General features: G+C 43.3%; 1 long non-coding RNA gene across 17 annotated transcripts in view; it reads left to right on the top strand.

Annotated features, from left to right (window-relative positions):
- Positions 1 to 12,479, top strand: part of LOC123795649 (uncharacterized) — an 18,854-nt gene continuing 6,375 nt past the window's right edge. For 2 of the 17 annotated variants that reach the window (XR_015722377.1, XR_015722378.1), the window contains exons 1-4: positions 1 to 235; positions 2,242 to 2,294; positions 2,959 to 3,070; positions 4,500 to 4,558. This is a non-coding gene — a long non-coding RNA (uncharacterized LOC123795649). Of the gene's footprint in view, positions 236 to 2,241; positions 2,295 to 2,958; positions 3,071 to 3,194; positions 3,339 to 4,499; positions 4,559 to 5,752; positions 5,831 to 7,854; positions 7,897 to 8,025; positions 8,078 to 9,932; positions 10,972 to 12,479 lie in introns of those variants that run through there. The other 15 variants (XR_015722372.1, XR_015722374.1, XR_015722376.1 and 12 more) reach the window with 15 other exon arrangements.

Below are 12,479 nucleotides of genomic sequence, written 5' to 3' on the forward strand. Positions count from 1 at the left end.
CGGGGGTGGAGGACGCGGGGGTGGAGGAGGCGGGGGTGGCGGAGGAGGAGGTGGTGGCTTCAGCCACTCCCTTCCTGGGCTGCGGTGTGCCGCGGGGGGCGCTACCGCCGCGGGCTCGCCCAGCTCTGGCAGGAAAGCAGCTGGAGTTGAGAGGGAGCGGCTTTTCGAAAACCTGCTCCGCGAACAAAGCATAACGTGCGTGCGGAATCTCTGGCCGTGGAGGCGTGGCACTGAGGTGACCTGGCTGGCCGAGGGGCCCAGGGGGACCCGCGCTGGGGGAGACCTACGGGCGGACAGGCCTCAGTGGGTCCAAGTGGCTTTGGAAGGAGATGACCGCGGGGGCTGCGGTGACCAGCAGATAGGGACGAGTTGATCTAGACCCGAGGTGGCCTGCTGGGCTAAGGGACCCAGCGTGGCCAGGAGACTGGACAGGCACAAATGGGGGGTTGTGAAGGTTGGATCGACAGGATTAAATGGTCTAAGAAGTCCACGGTCTGGTGCAATTTGGCCATCATTAGTGCTTAATTAATACAAGTAAAATGCGAAGTCCTTCGGGCGTGGCCTGAAGACCTCGTCGGCTCCGGATTCTGCTGCTTCTCTGAGTTAATCTTCTCGCATTCCCCATGGCTGACCCTGTTCCCGCCAGGTCCTTGTGACCTGTTTCCCCGCCCTGCACCCCGCACTAGAATGAAATATTGAGAGAGCAGGGATCTTGGATGTCTTGTTCATTTCTGGGCCTAGCACAATGTCTGGACCTGACCTGATGCTGAAATATTTGTTGAATGAATGACTATTGAGAAAAACCACCAGGCTATTGGTGCCCTATTAGTGGTAGCACCACACCCGTAACTGGACGCAATAGAAAGCATGTCCAAAAAGGGAGACGCAGGCCATACAAACCTATACTTAGATCTCTTTGTCAATGGAATTTCATTTTGGCAGTTTGCAGCCCTCAGGTTGAACATGTACTAGTTTTAGGGTGATGGGTGATATCCATCTTAGGGTAAGCTAAAAGGGAATTGTCAAGGTTTAGTGCCTTTTGTGACTCAGCATAAGCAGGTTTTCATCCCCCCCCCCCAAATGCTGTCATGTTATATTATTCTCAGGTAGAACTTGAACAGCACAGAATCCAAACTGACTGTTTGGATTCAAATCCTGCTCCCAGTTGACTAGCTGGGTGACCTTGGGCCAATTACTTAATCATTCTATGGCTCGTATATTAAACAAGCTAATACATGTAAAATGCTTAGAATAGTGCCTGATAACCTCTCTCACGCTCTTTCAAATAAATCTTAAAAAAAGAAAAGAATAGTGCCTGACATATATTAAACATATAAGAGATTTTTATTATTACTGTCTCTAAAATGAATAAATAAAATCTTTTTAAAAATAAATAAACATTTATTTATTTGAGAGAGAGACAAAGAGTGCACCCATGAGCAGGAGGGTGGGCAGAGGGAGAGGAAGAAGCAGACACCCCGCTAAGCAGGGAGCTCCATGCAGGATTCAATCCCAGTACCCTGAGATCATGACCTGAGTGGAAGGCGGATGCTTAACCGACAGAGCCACCCAGGCGCCCCAGGGATCCTTTTTTTTTTTTTTTAAAGATTTTATTTATTTATTCGACAGAGACAGCCAGCGAGAGAGGGAACACAAGCAGGGGGAGTGGGAGAGGAAGAAGCAGGCTCATAGCGGAGGAGCCTGATGTGGGGCTCGATCCCATAACGCCGGGATCACGCCCTGAGCCGAAGGCAGACGCCCAACCGCTGTGCCATCCAGGCGCCCCCAGGGATCCTTTTTTTTTAATTTTTATTTTTTTAAACTTCTGGGTCACTAACAATTTCTTCTACCTCTCCAAATACACTTTCTTGGTCTTCTTTGATAGCACTTTTCTCCTCCGCCTCTGTGTGTAGGAGCAGCTCGTCCCTCCATCTCTACAGCTTCTCCTTTGGTAGGCTAATCAGGAAGGCTTTAGGAGTCACCTGTCTAGTGGTGACTCTGAAACAGGTATATACTAAAAGTAGAATAAAATCTGACCACACCCTGTGATTTCTATGCAAACACTGTGGTCACAGCCTAAATTCTCATCACATTCCATTGTGATTGCTTATAAGCTTCTCTCCCTTCCTAATTGGAGCATCTTGGAGGCGTGCCTACTTTACTATTACTTTTTGTATTCCCAGTGCTTAACACAGTGCCCAGCACATAATATATACTTAAATAAATAGTATCTGAATATAGGTGGATAAGGATGAGAAGAAGCCAGAGAAAAATAAAGATCGACTGTAGTGAAGGTAAGGAGATCGTGTCACTATTTCCCGTTAATTAACATAATAACTGTATTTAAAATAGATATTTGGACCTGATGTTTAGCCCTATATTAACCCCTGTGTTCAAGACAAGCTTCCATTTGGATTAAATTGTGCCTTTCAGCTTCCCCTTTTCTGTCAGTTGCATCAGTGTTTTTCTAATTTGCAAACTCAAATTTGAGTCATCTTTTACTTAACCGAAGAACTCAGTAATACCTAATTTATATAGTGCATTCCAATTCACAAAAGTTCATGTAATATATTATTTTACTTACTCCAACCAAAGTCCCATGAAGTCTTTTTTTTACAAATGTTCCAGAAGCTCAGAGAGGTTAAGTGACATGCTGACATAAACTATTATAAATGATGTAATTTGCAGGGGGCAGAGCTGGCACTCTTAAGCCAAGTGGTCTGACTCGAAGTCAAAGTCTCACTTTACTGTCACACAACGGCCTATAATTTAGTCCATTTTCTTTGTTTTGCTGATCAGGACACTGATGTCTTCCAAAGTAAATTTTAGCACCAGGAAGGAATATCAGTCTCAGAATACACAAAAGTGGTTGGATTTGCCCCCAGTTTGAATTTCAGATACAACCATCATTCTACTGACAAAGTGCCATGATCCCCTCTTGAAAAATTTCTCTTACAGATGGATCAAAATGTCTGTCCTTTTGCTTCAAAGTGGTCTGCTGGGGAATGGAGTGTGGCCTGGATAAAGGTGGAAACAAGAATGTCCCTGTGTGGGTAATTGTTGAAGCCAGGTGACGTGATGTGTGTTTGGGGCAGGGTGGGGAGGATGAATATAGTATTCTACTTTTGTATATGTTTGGAATTTTTCACAATAAAACTTTTTTAAGTGTTTTTCTTTACTCTTCCTTAGCACAGCTGAGACAAGCTTTAAAAAAAAAGTCCAAAAAAATGTCTCTAGACGCTAAGATATAACAAAATGGAAATGAATGAAGAAGCAACAAGGAATCACTTAGGGGCACCTGGGTGGCTCAGTAGATTCAGTGGCTGCCTTCAGCTCAGGTAGTGATCTCAGTGGGAAATCTGCTTCTCCCCCGCCCTCTGCCCCTCCCCCCACTCCTGTTTTTTTTTCTCTCTCTCTCTCTCAAACAAGTATCTGTCCCTTTGTCCCGCCCTTGATTCTTTTCCGGCAATAATTCTGAGAGTGGAAGAGACACGACCATGTAGGTGTGGATACTTGATTTATTTCTTTCACTGACTTAGTAAGGTCAGCAGTTCTCAGACGTTTTCTCCACAATGATTGACTGAACTGTTGAGTTTCTACTGAATTTATGAACCTATTTTTTCTAGATCTTTTCCTCCTATGCAATAAATTTTCTCTCTCATCAATTTTCTCCGTCATTATTCTCCCTTGTTTTACATTTATTTCCAGGTTTATCTCCCTAAAACAAAAAAGGAGCTCATAGATGATTTTTCCCTCCTATTACTTTCCTACTACAATATTAATACTGTTCATATCCCCATTATAATTTTCCATAACAAGCTATTTAAAATACCAACTTAATAATCACTTCTTTCACGGAGTGATCTCTCTGAACTAGGCTTAGCTGCCATAGCCAGAAGCACTATTGGCCACTACAGAAAGCATTGGCCCACTTTATTCTAGGGATTTTTTTTTTTAAGTTTTATTTATTTATTTTTTTACTAATCTCTGTGCCCAACATGGGGCTTGAACTCATGATCCTGAGATCCAGAGTCACATGCTCTTCTGATTGAGCCAGCCAGGTGCCCCTATTCCAGTGTTTTAAAGTGTGGTCATGTTCTCCTTGCCATTTTCTAATGTAGTTGTAATTGCTCTGTCACTTCTTTTATATAAAGTTCACCTTCTTGTCCTTTAGTTACTTGTGGGCTGGAGGGCACTCTGGAATGTCATGAGTAAAATTCTGAACAGGATGATTCTTCCACTAGAGGACTTGGCTCAGAGAAATCAGTTCCATTCAACTCTTTACACCCCGGCGGGTTGGTGGGGGGGGACACGACACGACGTCAGATTTTTCTGTAAAGGGCCAGATAGTAAATATTTTAGGCTTTTCAGGCCAAGAGGAAAATCAACAGTATTATTTATGTAGGTACTTGTGTGATAAGAGAAAAAGAATTCCTACAAATGTGTTAAATAAAATTCAAAATATAATAGTAATTGAGTATAACTTTTTTATCATTCAGGTATGCAAATGAGAAGAATGGAATTCTTTGGGATGACATTTTGCTTAATTAGGTTCAAGGTGAGTGTTCCTTATGATCACGTCTTCAGCTATTAATGCTGATCTGTAATGAGACTTATATATTTCATCTTCGAAAATGTCTCCACCAAATGGTACTGCCAATACTGCTGTCAGTCCATGAGCATGATTTTAATTGAGCATATTTAGTGTTGGAAGGCGCGTATAGAATTCTGTTAGATTCTTCTCCTGATGTTTGCCTTTTAGCTTGTTGTTACATTGCAGATTAGTCATTTGCATTTGAAGGTTAGGTGGAAGCTCTTCAATTGCACAATGACATGGATTTTGAAATATGGAAATTTCCATTGCACTTAACATCAAGGTCTGGAGATACTGCTTCTTGTTTTAATTTTTGACATTACAGGAAGTGTATAACGCTGTTTTACATTCTTTGTGATTCAAAACATTGTTGTCAAAATGACTGCTACCGTATACATTTCACATGTAAGCACTGTTTTGCTCTGTAATTTTTGCTTTAATTCATTGAGAAACACTGTCAAGCTTGTAGTAAAAGCTAATTTCCCGGGGCGCCTGGGTGGCGCAGTCGTTGGGCGTCTGCCTTCGGCTCAGGGCGTGATCCCAGCGTTCCGGGATCGAGTCCCGTATCGGGCTCCGCCGTTGGGAGGCTGCTTCTTCCTCTCCCACTCCCCTGCTTGTGTTCCCTCTCTCACTGGCTGTCTCTCTGTCACATAAATAAATAAAATCTTAAAAAAAAAAAAAAAAAGCTAATTTCCCATTATTCAGTAATGACGGTTTCGAATGGTTCTTTATTCTGAAAAATTTCTATCTCGGTTCTGAGCTGAAGAAAAAAAAACTGCGATAAAACTTTACCATTGCTAAGCCATCAAAGCACTGTATAGTAGAGCAAATCACGGTTTTCAGCTTCTATCCCTGACACAACCTCGTAGACATGATGACGGATAAATACAAGTTTACTGTTAATAATTCTAGTTCAGTAACATAAGATAGATTCAAATATTTTCTGCAGATTAGTTCCTGCTGAGTAATTTGAATGAATAGGCTCTAAAGGCCTTATCTCTTCTAGAGCTTTATGTATTTATCCGACTAAACCTTTTCCTGCTTCACAAAGTTTTACCTCCATCAATTAACACATCTTAGCAGATTCCCCTTCAGGTTATATCTAATTCGCGCTTTCTCAATTTTTTCGAAAATATTCTTATCTATTGTTCCATGCAGATTCCTCAAAGACCCTTATTTTTCAACGACTTCAAACTTGGCATTGACACCTCAAACAACAGCAACTGAGCACTGTTGGTAATATCTCCCACCCTGTTGATAATCATCAAGGAAAATCACTCAAAATCATTGGTTTTGTTTTTGTTGTTGTTTTTTGTTTTTTTGTCAGAAACATCTTCTCTGTGTCCTTCTTCTGGCCAGAGGGACTTCAATATTGCTACAGCTGAATATGATCTAGATTTACAGATGACTTTGCCTCTCCCTCTTGTAACCAACATATCGTGTGTGTGTGTGTGTGTGTGTGTGTGTGTGTGTTAGTTTTCTTTTCTGATATTGTCAGAATGACAAGAATGTGAATAAGTGTCCCATTTTTTCCAAGTTTTTTAAAAAATTTTTATTTATTTAAGTAGTCTCTACACCCAACGTGGGGCTCTAACTCACAATCCCAAGATTAAGAGTTGCATGCTCCTCTGACTGAGCCAGCCAGGCACCCCCACATTTTATGTTTTCGTTGTCACATTTTACATTTTTTTTAAGTTTATTTTTTAGGGGGGAATGGGCAGAGGGAGAGAGAATCCAAAGCAGGTTCCATCCCCAGCACAGAGCCCGACGCAGGGCTCAATCTCACAACCCTGGGATGATTCCCTGAGCCAAAGTCAAGAGCTGGACGCTCAACCAACCCAACCACCCAGGTGCCCCACATTTGACATCTTTTTATCTTGTGTATCCCTTCACCAATTATGGTCATCATAGTAATTCTTACTGCTTTCCTATTTTAGCCTCCATACTAGCTTTATATGTGATTAATTCAGTACCTTTACTATATATTTACCTTTTCAGTGACAGGTCTCCTTTCATGTTTTGTTGTTACTAATTAGGGTCTTTTCTTTTCATCTTAGCATTTTTTTTAAAGATTTTATTTATTTATTTAACACAGAGAGAGAGCCAGCAAGAGAGGGAACACAAGCAGGGGGAGTGGGAGAGGAAGAACTAGGCCCCCAGTAGAGCAGGGAGCCCAAAGCAGGGCTCGATCCCAGGACCCTGGGATCACGCCCTAAGCCGAAGGCAGACGCTTAACGACTGAGCCACCCAGGTGCCCCTCATCTTAACATTTCTTATAAGGCCCCTTTTAGTGGTGATGGTCGTGCTTTAGCTTCTGCTTGTCAGGAAGACTCTTCATCTCTCCTCCAATTCTGAATAATTGTGCTGGGTAGAGCATTGTTTGTTGGAAGTTTTTTGTTTTTTGTTTTCCTTGAATATCTCATGCCAGTCCCTTCTGGCCTGCAAAGCTGCTGCTGCTGCTGCTTCTTCCTCTTCTTCTTCTTTTTTAAGATTTTATTTATTTATTTGAGAGAGAGATAGAGCACAGGTGGGGAGGAGGAGTAGAGGGAGAGGGAGAAGCAGACTCCCCACTGAGCAGGGAGCCCAACATGGGGCTTGATCCCAGGGTCCTGGGATCATGACCTGAGCCGAAGGCAGACGCTTAACCAACTGAGCCACCCAGGTGCCCTGGCCTGCAAAGCTTCTGCTGAAAAATTTGCTGATAGTCTAATGGAGAAAACAAGTTTTCTTGTTTTCTTGTACAAAACAAGTTGTTTTTGTCTTGCTGCTTTTAATATTTTTTCCTTGTCTTTAACTTTTGGCATTTTATTTATAATGTATCTTGGTGTGGGTCCCCTTCAGTTCATTATATTTGGAACTCTTTGGGCTTCCTGGATCGGGATATCTGGTTACTTTCCTGGGTTAGGGAAGTTTTCAGCTATTATTTCTTCAAAAAAGATTTCTGCCCCTTTCTCTTCTTGGCTCCTTCTGGAAGTCCTACAATGCACGTGTTAGTCCGTTTGATCTTATCCCATAACTCCTTTATGCTGTCTTTACTTTTTTCTTTTTTCTTTTTGCTGCTCTGATTGAGTGAGTTCTGCTGCATTGTCTTTCAGTTGACTGATTCTTTCTTCTGCTTCATCAAGTCTGGTGATAAACCCTAGTGTATTTCTTAGTTCAGTTATTGAATTCTACAGCTATTTGACTTTTATTTGGTACTTTCTTATATCTTCCATCTCTTTGTTGAAATTCTCACTGTGTTCATCCATTCTTCTCCCTAGTTGGTGAGCACTTTATGACCCTTACTTTGAACTCTTGATCAGGTAAATTACTTCTCTCTGTTTCATTAAGGTTTTTTTTTTTTTTTTCTTGAGGTTTTATCTTGTTCTTTCATTTGGTATATATATTCCTCTGTTTCTTCATTTTGCCTGACTCTCTCTGTTTCTGTACAGTAGATGAAACAGCCACCTCTGCCCGTCTTGAAAGAATGGCATCATTTAGGAGGTAGGTCTTGTCATTCAAACCTGCCCTAGCTCTTTGTTGTCTCCCAAACCTTTGTGCTTGTCCAGGCAATGTATTATATTTCTAATAGCTCCCAGTAGTTGAAGCTGTGTCAAGACTTGTCAGTGTCCCTAACTGAGGAAGATCTCAGCACCTAGACTCAGGTTGTTTGAAAGCCAGACCCTCAGGCAGCAGCTTTTAAAAATGTGCACATATATATATACAGTCCCATGGGACTGCACCCATAAGCCCTACTGGCCAGGGGATCTGGCAGTGACTCCTGGGGATCAGTTGCAAAAATCTCATGATGATTAGCTACTAGGCCTCCTTCATAGGAAGACAGCTCCTGCATCCATTGCCTCTTGCTGTGTCCAGGGGATGGTAGCTTTTTAAGAACTCTTTCTCCATTGGTTACAGTCTTGTGGGATCCTGCAGCATAGGTCTCACCAAAGCCAGGCAATGTAGAGGTGTCCCCTGGCAACAGACACAAAAATCAGGGTGCCAAACAGGGGCTAAGAGCTCCTTTCTTTTTTTTTTTTTTTTTTAAAGATTTTTTAATTTATTTATTTGACAGAGATAGAGACAGCCAGCGAGAGAGGGAACACAAGCAGGGGAAGTGGGAGAGGAAGAAGGAGGCTCATAGCAGAGGAGCCCGATGTGGGGCTCGATCCCACAACGCCGGGATCACGCCCCGAGCCGAAGGCAGACGCTCAACCGCTGTGCCACCCAGGCGCCCCTAAGAGCTCCTTTCTGAGTGACCCTGATTCTTACAGTCTCGTAGGACCAGCAACACAATCTCTCTTGGCCTCCAGAGCCAGGTCGTTAGTAGGTGTCCCCTGAGCCTGACATATGTAAAAGCTTCCTTCTGGAAGATACTGGTGCTCTGGAGCATGGCAAAGGGAGAGCGCGAAGATAGCACCCACCAGTCTCCATCCCAGAGAGTACTCCAGCATGCTCCTAGATGTGTGTGTAAAATTACTTAGACGCCTGCCCCTCAGGCCTACCCTTCGATATAAGCAGGTGGGCCTCTCTCACTTTAAGTCTGGGCACTATGAGCTGCCTCTGGGCTGGGCTCTGGGGTGGGTAAGTCCAAGCCCGCAGGTTTGTAAGAGGCATTGTCTCTCAGATCGCTATAATCTTGTGGGTTTGGGAAGGAGGCCACACTGGTTTTCGAAGTTCTGTGTTCTGGGCTTGTCTCTGAGGTGCAGGTCCTAAAAGTTGAGGTACCTGACATGCCGTTCAAACGCTTCGCTCCTCAGGGAGTTTTGAGTTCTCCGCTGCTTGTGGGTCGCTGCATTAGGAGTGGGATTTACGGCAAGATCGTTTCTCGGCTTCTCTTACCTGCTTCAGTGTGGTTTTCTTCTCGTTTGCCTGAAGGACAGTTGCCATTCAACCAGCCTTTAGTTTTTTGTTTTTTGTTTTTTAAAGAAGAAATCGTTCCCTATGTTGCTGTAGACTCAGTGTGTCTGTGGGAGGAGGTGAGTTCAGGATCTTCCTGTATCCCCATCTCGAACCGGAACCTGTCTTGTTTTTAATTGACTATTAATGATGCTCCCAGTGTCCTCTAATCTTTGAGCAACTGTTCTCACTGAATGACTAAGAGTTTAAGACGAGTGTATTTTCTCTGGACACAATTTAATTACCGCAGCATCAGTAAGCAGCTTTCTTTGGCTAACAAATGAGCCACTTGGAAATCACTCTGATGGCAACTTCATTTTCATGTATTTTTGTGAAGAGATTCTGATGAGCTTTGAGCCATTCCATCTTGAATTTTCTTTTTCTGACTGTCGTTTTCCTGTGAGTTGGGGACACTATGATGACTGATTAGTGTAAGTTGATATATATTGCGTTCTTTCAGCAGATATGACGTCACTGTATGATAAACCCGATGCATTGCCATTTAATTCAAAACGAAAAAAATCTACTCTCCATTTTGCCTTGGAAGTGTGATATTCAGTTTGCTTTTCTTCTTTTCACGATGCACGTGCGTGGGCAGTGAACAAATAAAATGCCGCGGTGCAATGACAGCACATGGCATTTGGAGCTCTACTGAGTTAAAAACTGCAATTCGTAGGGGGCAGAGCCGAGCAGCAGTGCGAAGGGAGGAGAGTGCCGCATATAGTCTCTATCACGACGATTCAGCTCTGCCGCTGTAGTAGGAAAGCAGCTAAAAACAACACGTGGCTTTCTTCCAATGGGTGTGAGTGTAGATTTATTTCAATAAAACTTTATGCCCCCTGAGGTTTGAATTTCACATAATTTTCACGTGTCATGAGATATCCTTCTTTTCATTCCCCTCCCCCCCAGCCATTTAAAGGTGTAAAGCCATGCTTTGGCCACGGGCCATACAAAAAGTCAGAGGGCTACATTCGGCCCCTGACATAGTTTGCCATCTTCCATATGGAATGTGTGTCTCTGTCCCGTTCCCAGTGTGACTTAGGATTTTTTGGGTGACTAACACAACCTCTACAGACCTTCTCTCCCCTGAAAAAGGTCCCTCATTACCATCACACCCCTGATAATTCAATTCACTGTTTGCTTGCATCTTACTCCATCTCTGTGTCTAGCCGGCTCCCTGTTTCAGACAGCCTGGCACATGATCCCTGGTTATATCCCACAGCACCATCAACATTTATCCCGCCCAGATGGAGCTCCTTCATCTAGGGATAGCATCCCGTCCATAAGGGAGGACTGGAGCCACCAGAGTTAGGTTCTAGAAAACAGAGCAAAGACCAAAAACTACCCACACCAACAACACAAAAGCTGCAGTTGACCCTTGAACAACATAGGTTTGAACTAGAGGGGTCCCTTTACATGTGTATCTTTATTGATAAATACAGTACACTATTACAAATGTATTTCCTCTTATGATTTTTTTTTGAAAATTGTTTATTTAATTGGGGGGGAGAGCAGAGAAAGAGAGAGCATAAGCGGGGTTGGGGGGAAGAGGCAGAGGGAGAGGGAGAAGCTGGTTCCCTGCTGAGCGTGGAGCAGACATGGGGCTTAGTCCCAGGACCCTGGGATCATGACCCGAGTCCAAGGAAGATGCTTAACCAACTGAACCATTCAGGCTCCCCTTCCTTATGATTTCTTTTTCTTTTTTAAAGATTTTGATTATTTGAGCAAGAGAGTGAGCGAGGGAGAGAGAGAGAACAAGCTGGGGTGGGGGAGAGAGAGGCAGAGGGAGAGGGAAAGGGAGAAGCAGACTCCCCACTGAGCAGGGAGCCTGATGCAGGACTTGGTCCCAGGACCCTGAGATTATGACCTGAGCCGAAGGCAGACACTTAACCATCTGAGCCACCCAGGTGCTCCTACATGTGGATTTTTGACTGGATAGAATTTTTGACTAACCCCTATGTTGTTCAAGGGTCAACTGTACTTCTCTGATGCCGTGTTTCATCTGAGACTGAGGCATAAAACAGTGATTCTTAAGCCTTTCTGAACATCTGATCACTTGAGCAGCATAAAAGCCAAAAAACAAATCAGAAAAAAAACCCCAAACCCACCCAGGCCCCATCTCAAGAGACTCATGTGATTGACCTGGAGAGTCCTGAGTTATATTTAAAAACAACAAAAACAAAAACAAAAGCAAAAACCCAAACCAGCAAACAAAAAACTTTCAGAGTAGTTTTACTTTGCATTTTTCATATTAGGGGTGAGATTGAGCATCTTTTCATATTATTTAAGGACCATCAGTAATTGTGGTACAAGTAATGTACAACCAGACTTGCACCTTCTGGGGCTTTCCTACTCAGTTTCTGTTTTCCATCTGAGAGAAGCATCTTTTCCCCTCCATGATTAGTAGGACGGTGGTGACTGTCCCTGTGAAAACTTGACCTATAGCCGAGATCCCACCTTTTCAGCAATACTAATAGTTTGATTCTCATTATAAAATAATTTTCAATGGATAACCATAGCATTCATGCTATAAAGCTTACATGCCATCACAGGAGGCAGGCTGGTCATTCTGTAATAGTGGGAGCCAGAACTAGAAATCTTGGTGTAAATACAAGACTCAGTGCTTACATGTTATGTCTTGTATTTGAGGGAGGAAGTATCTTTTTTTAAAATTTATTTATTTGAGGGGCGCCTGGGTGGCACAGTGGTTAGGCGTCTGCCTTCGGCTCAGGGCGTGATCCCAGCGTTATGGGATCGAGGCCCACATCGGGCTCCTCTGCTATGAGCCTGCTGCTTCCTCTCCCACTCCCCCTGCTTTTGTTCCCTCTCTCGCTGGCTGTCTCTATCTCTATCGAATAAATAAATCTTTAAAAAAATTTATTTATTTGAGAGAGAGAGAGGGAGAGAATGCGTGCACGTGCATGGAGGGAAGGGGAGAGGGAGAGGGAGACAGTGAATCTCAAGCCGACTCCAACCTGAGTGCAGAGCCTGATCTCATGACCCTGTG

This window comes from Ursus americanus, chromosome 30 (assembly GCF_024610735.1).
Source record: "Ursus americanus isolate L20-20 chromosome 30, mUrsAme1.1.p, whole genome shotgun sequence".
Lineage (NCBI taxonomy): Eukaryota > Metazoa > Chordata > Mammalia > Carnivora > Ursidae > Ursus > Ursus americanus.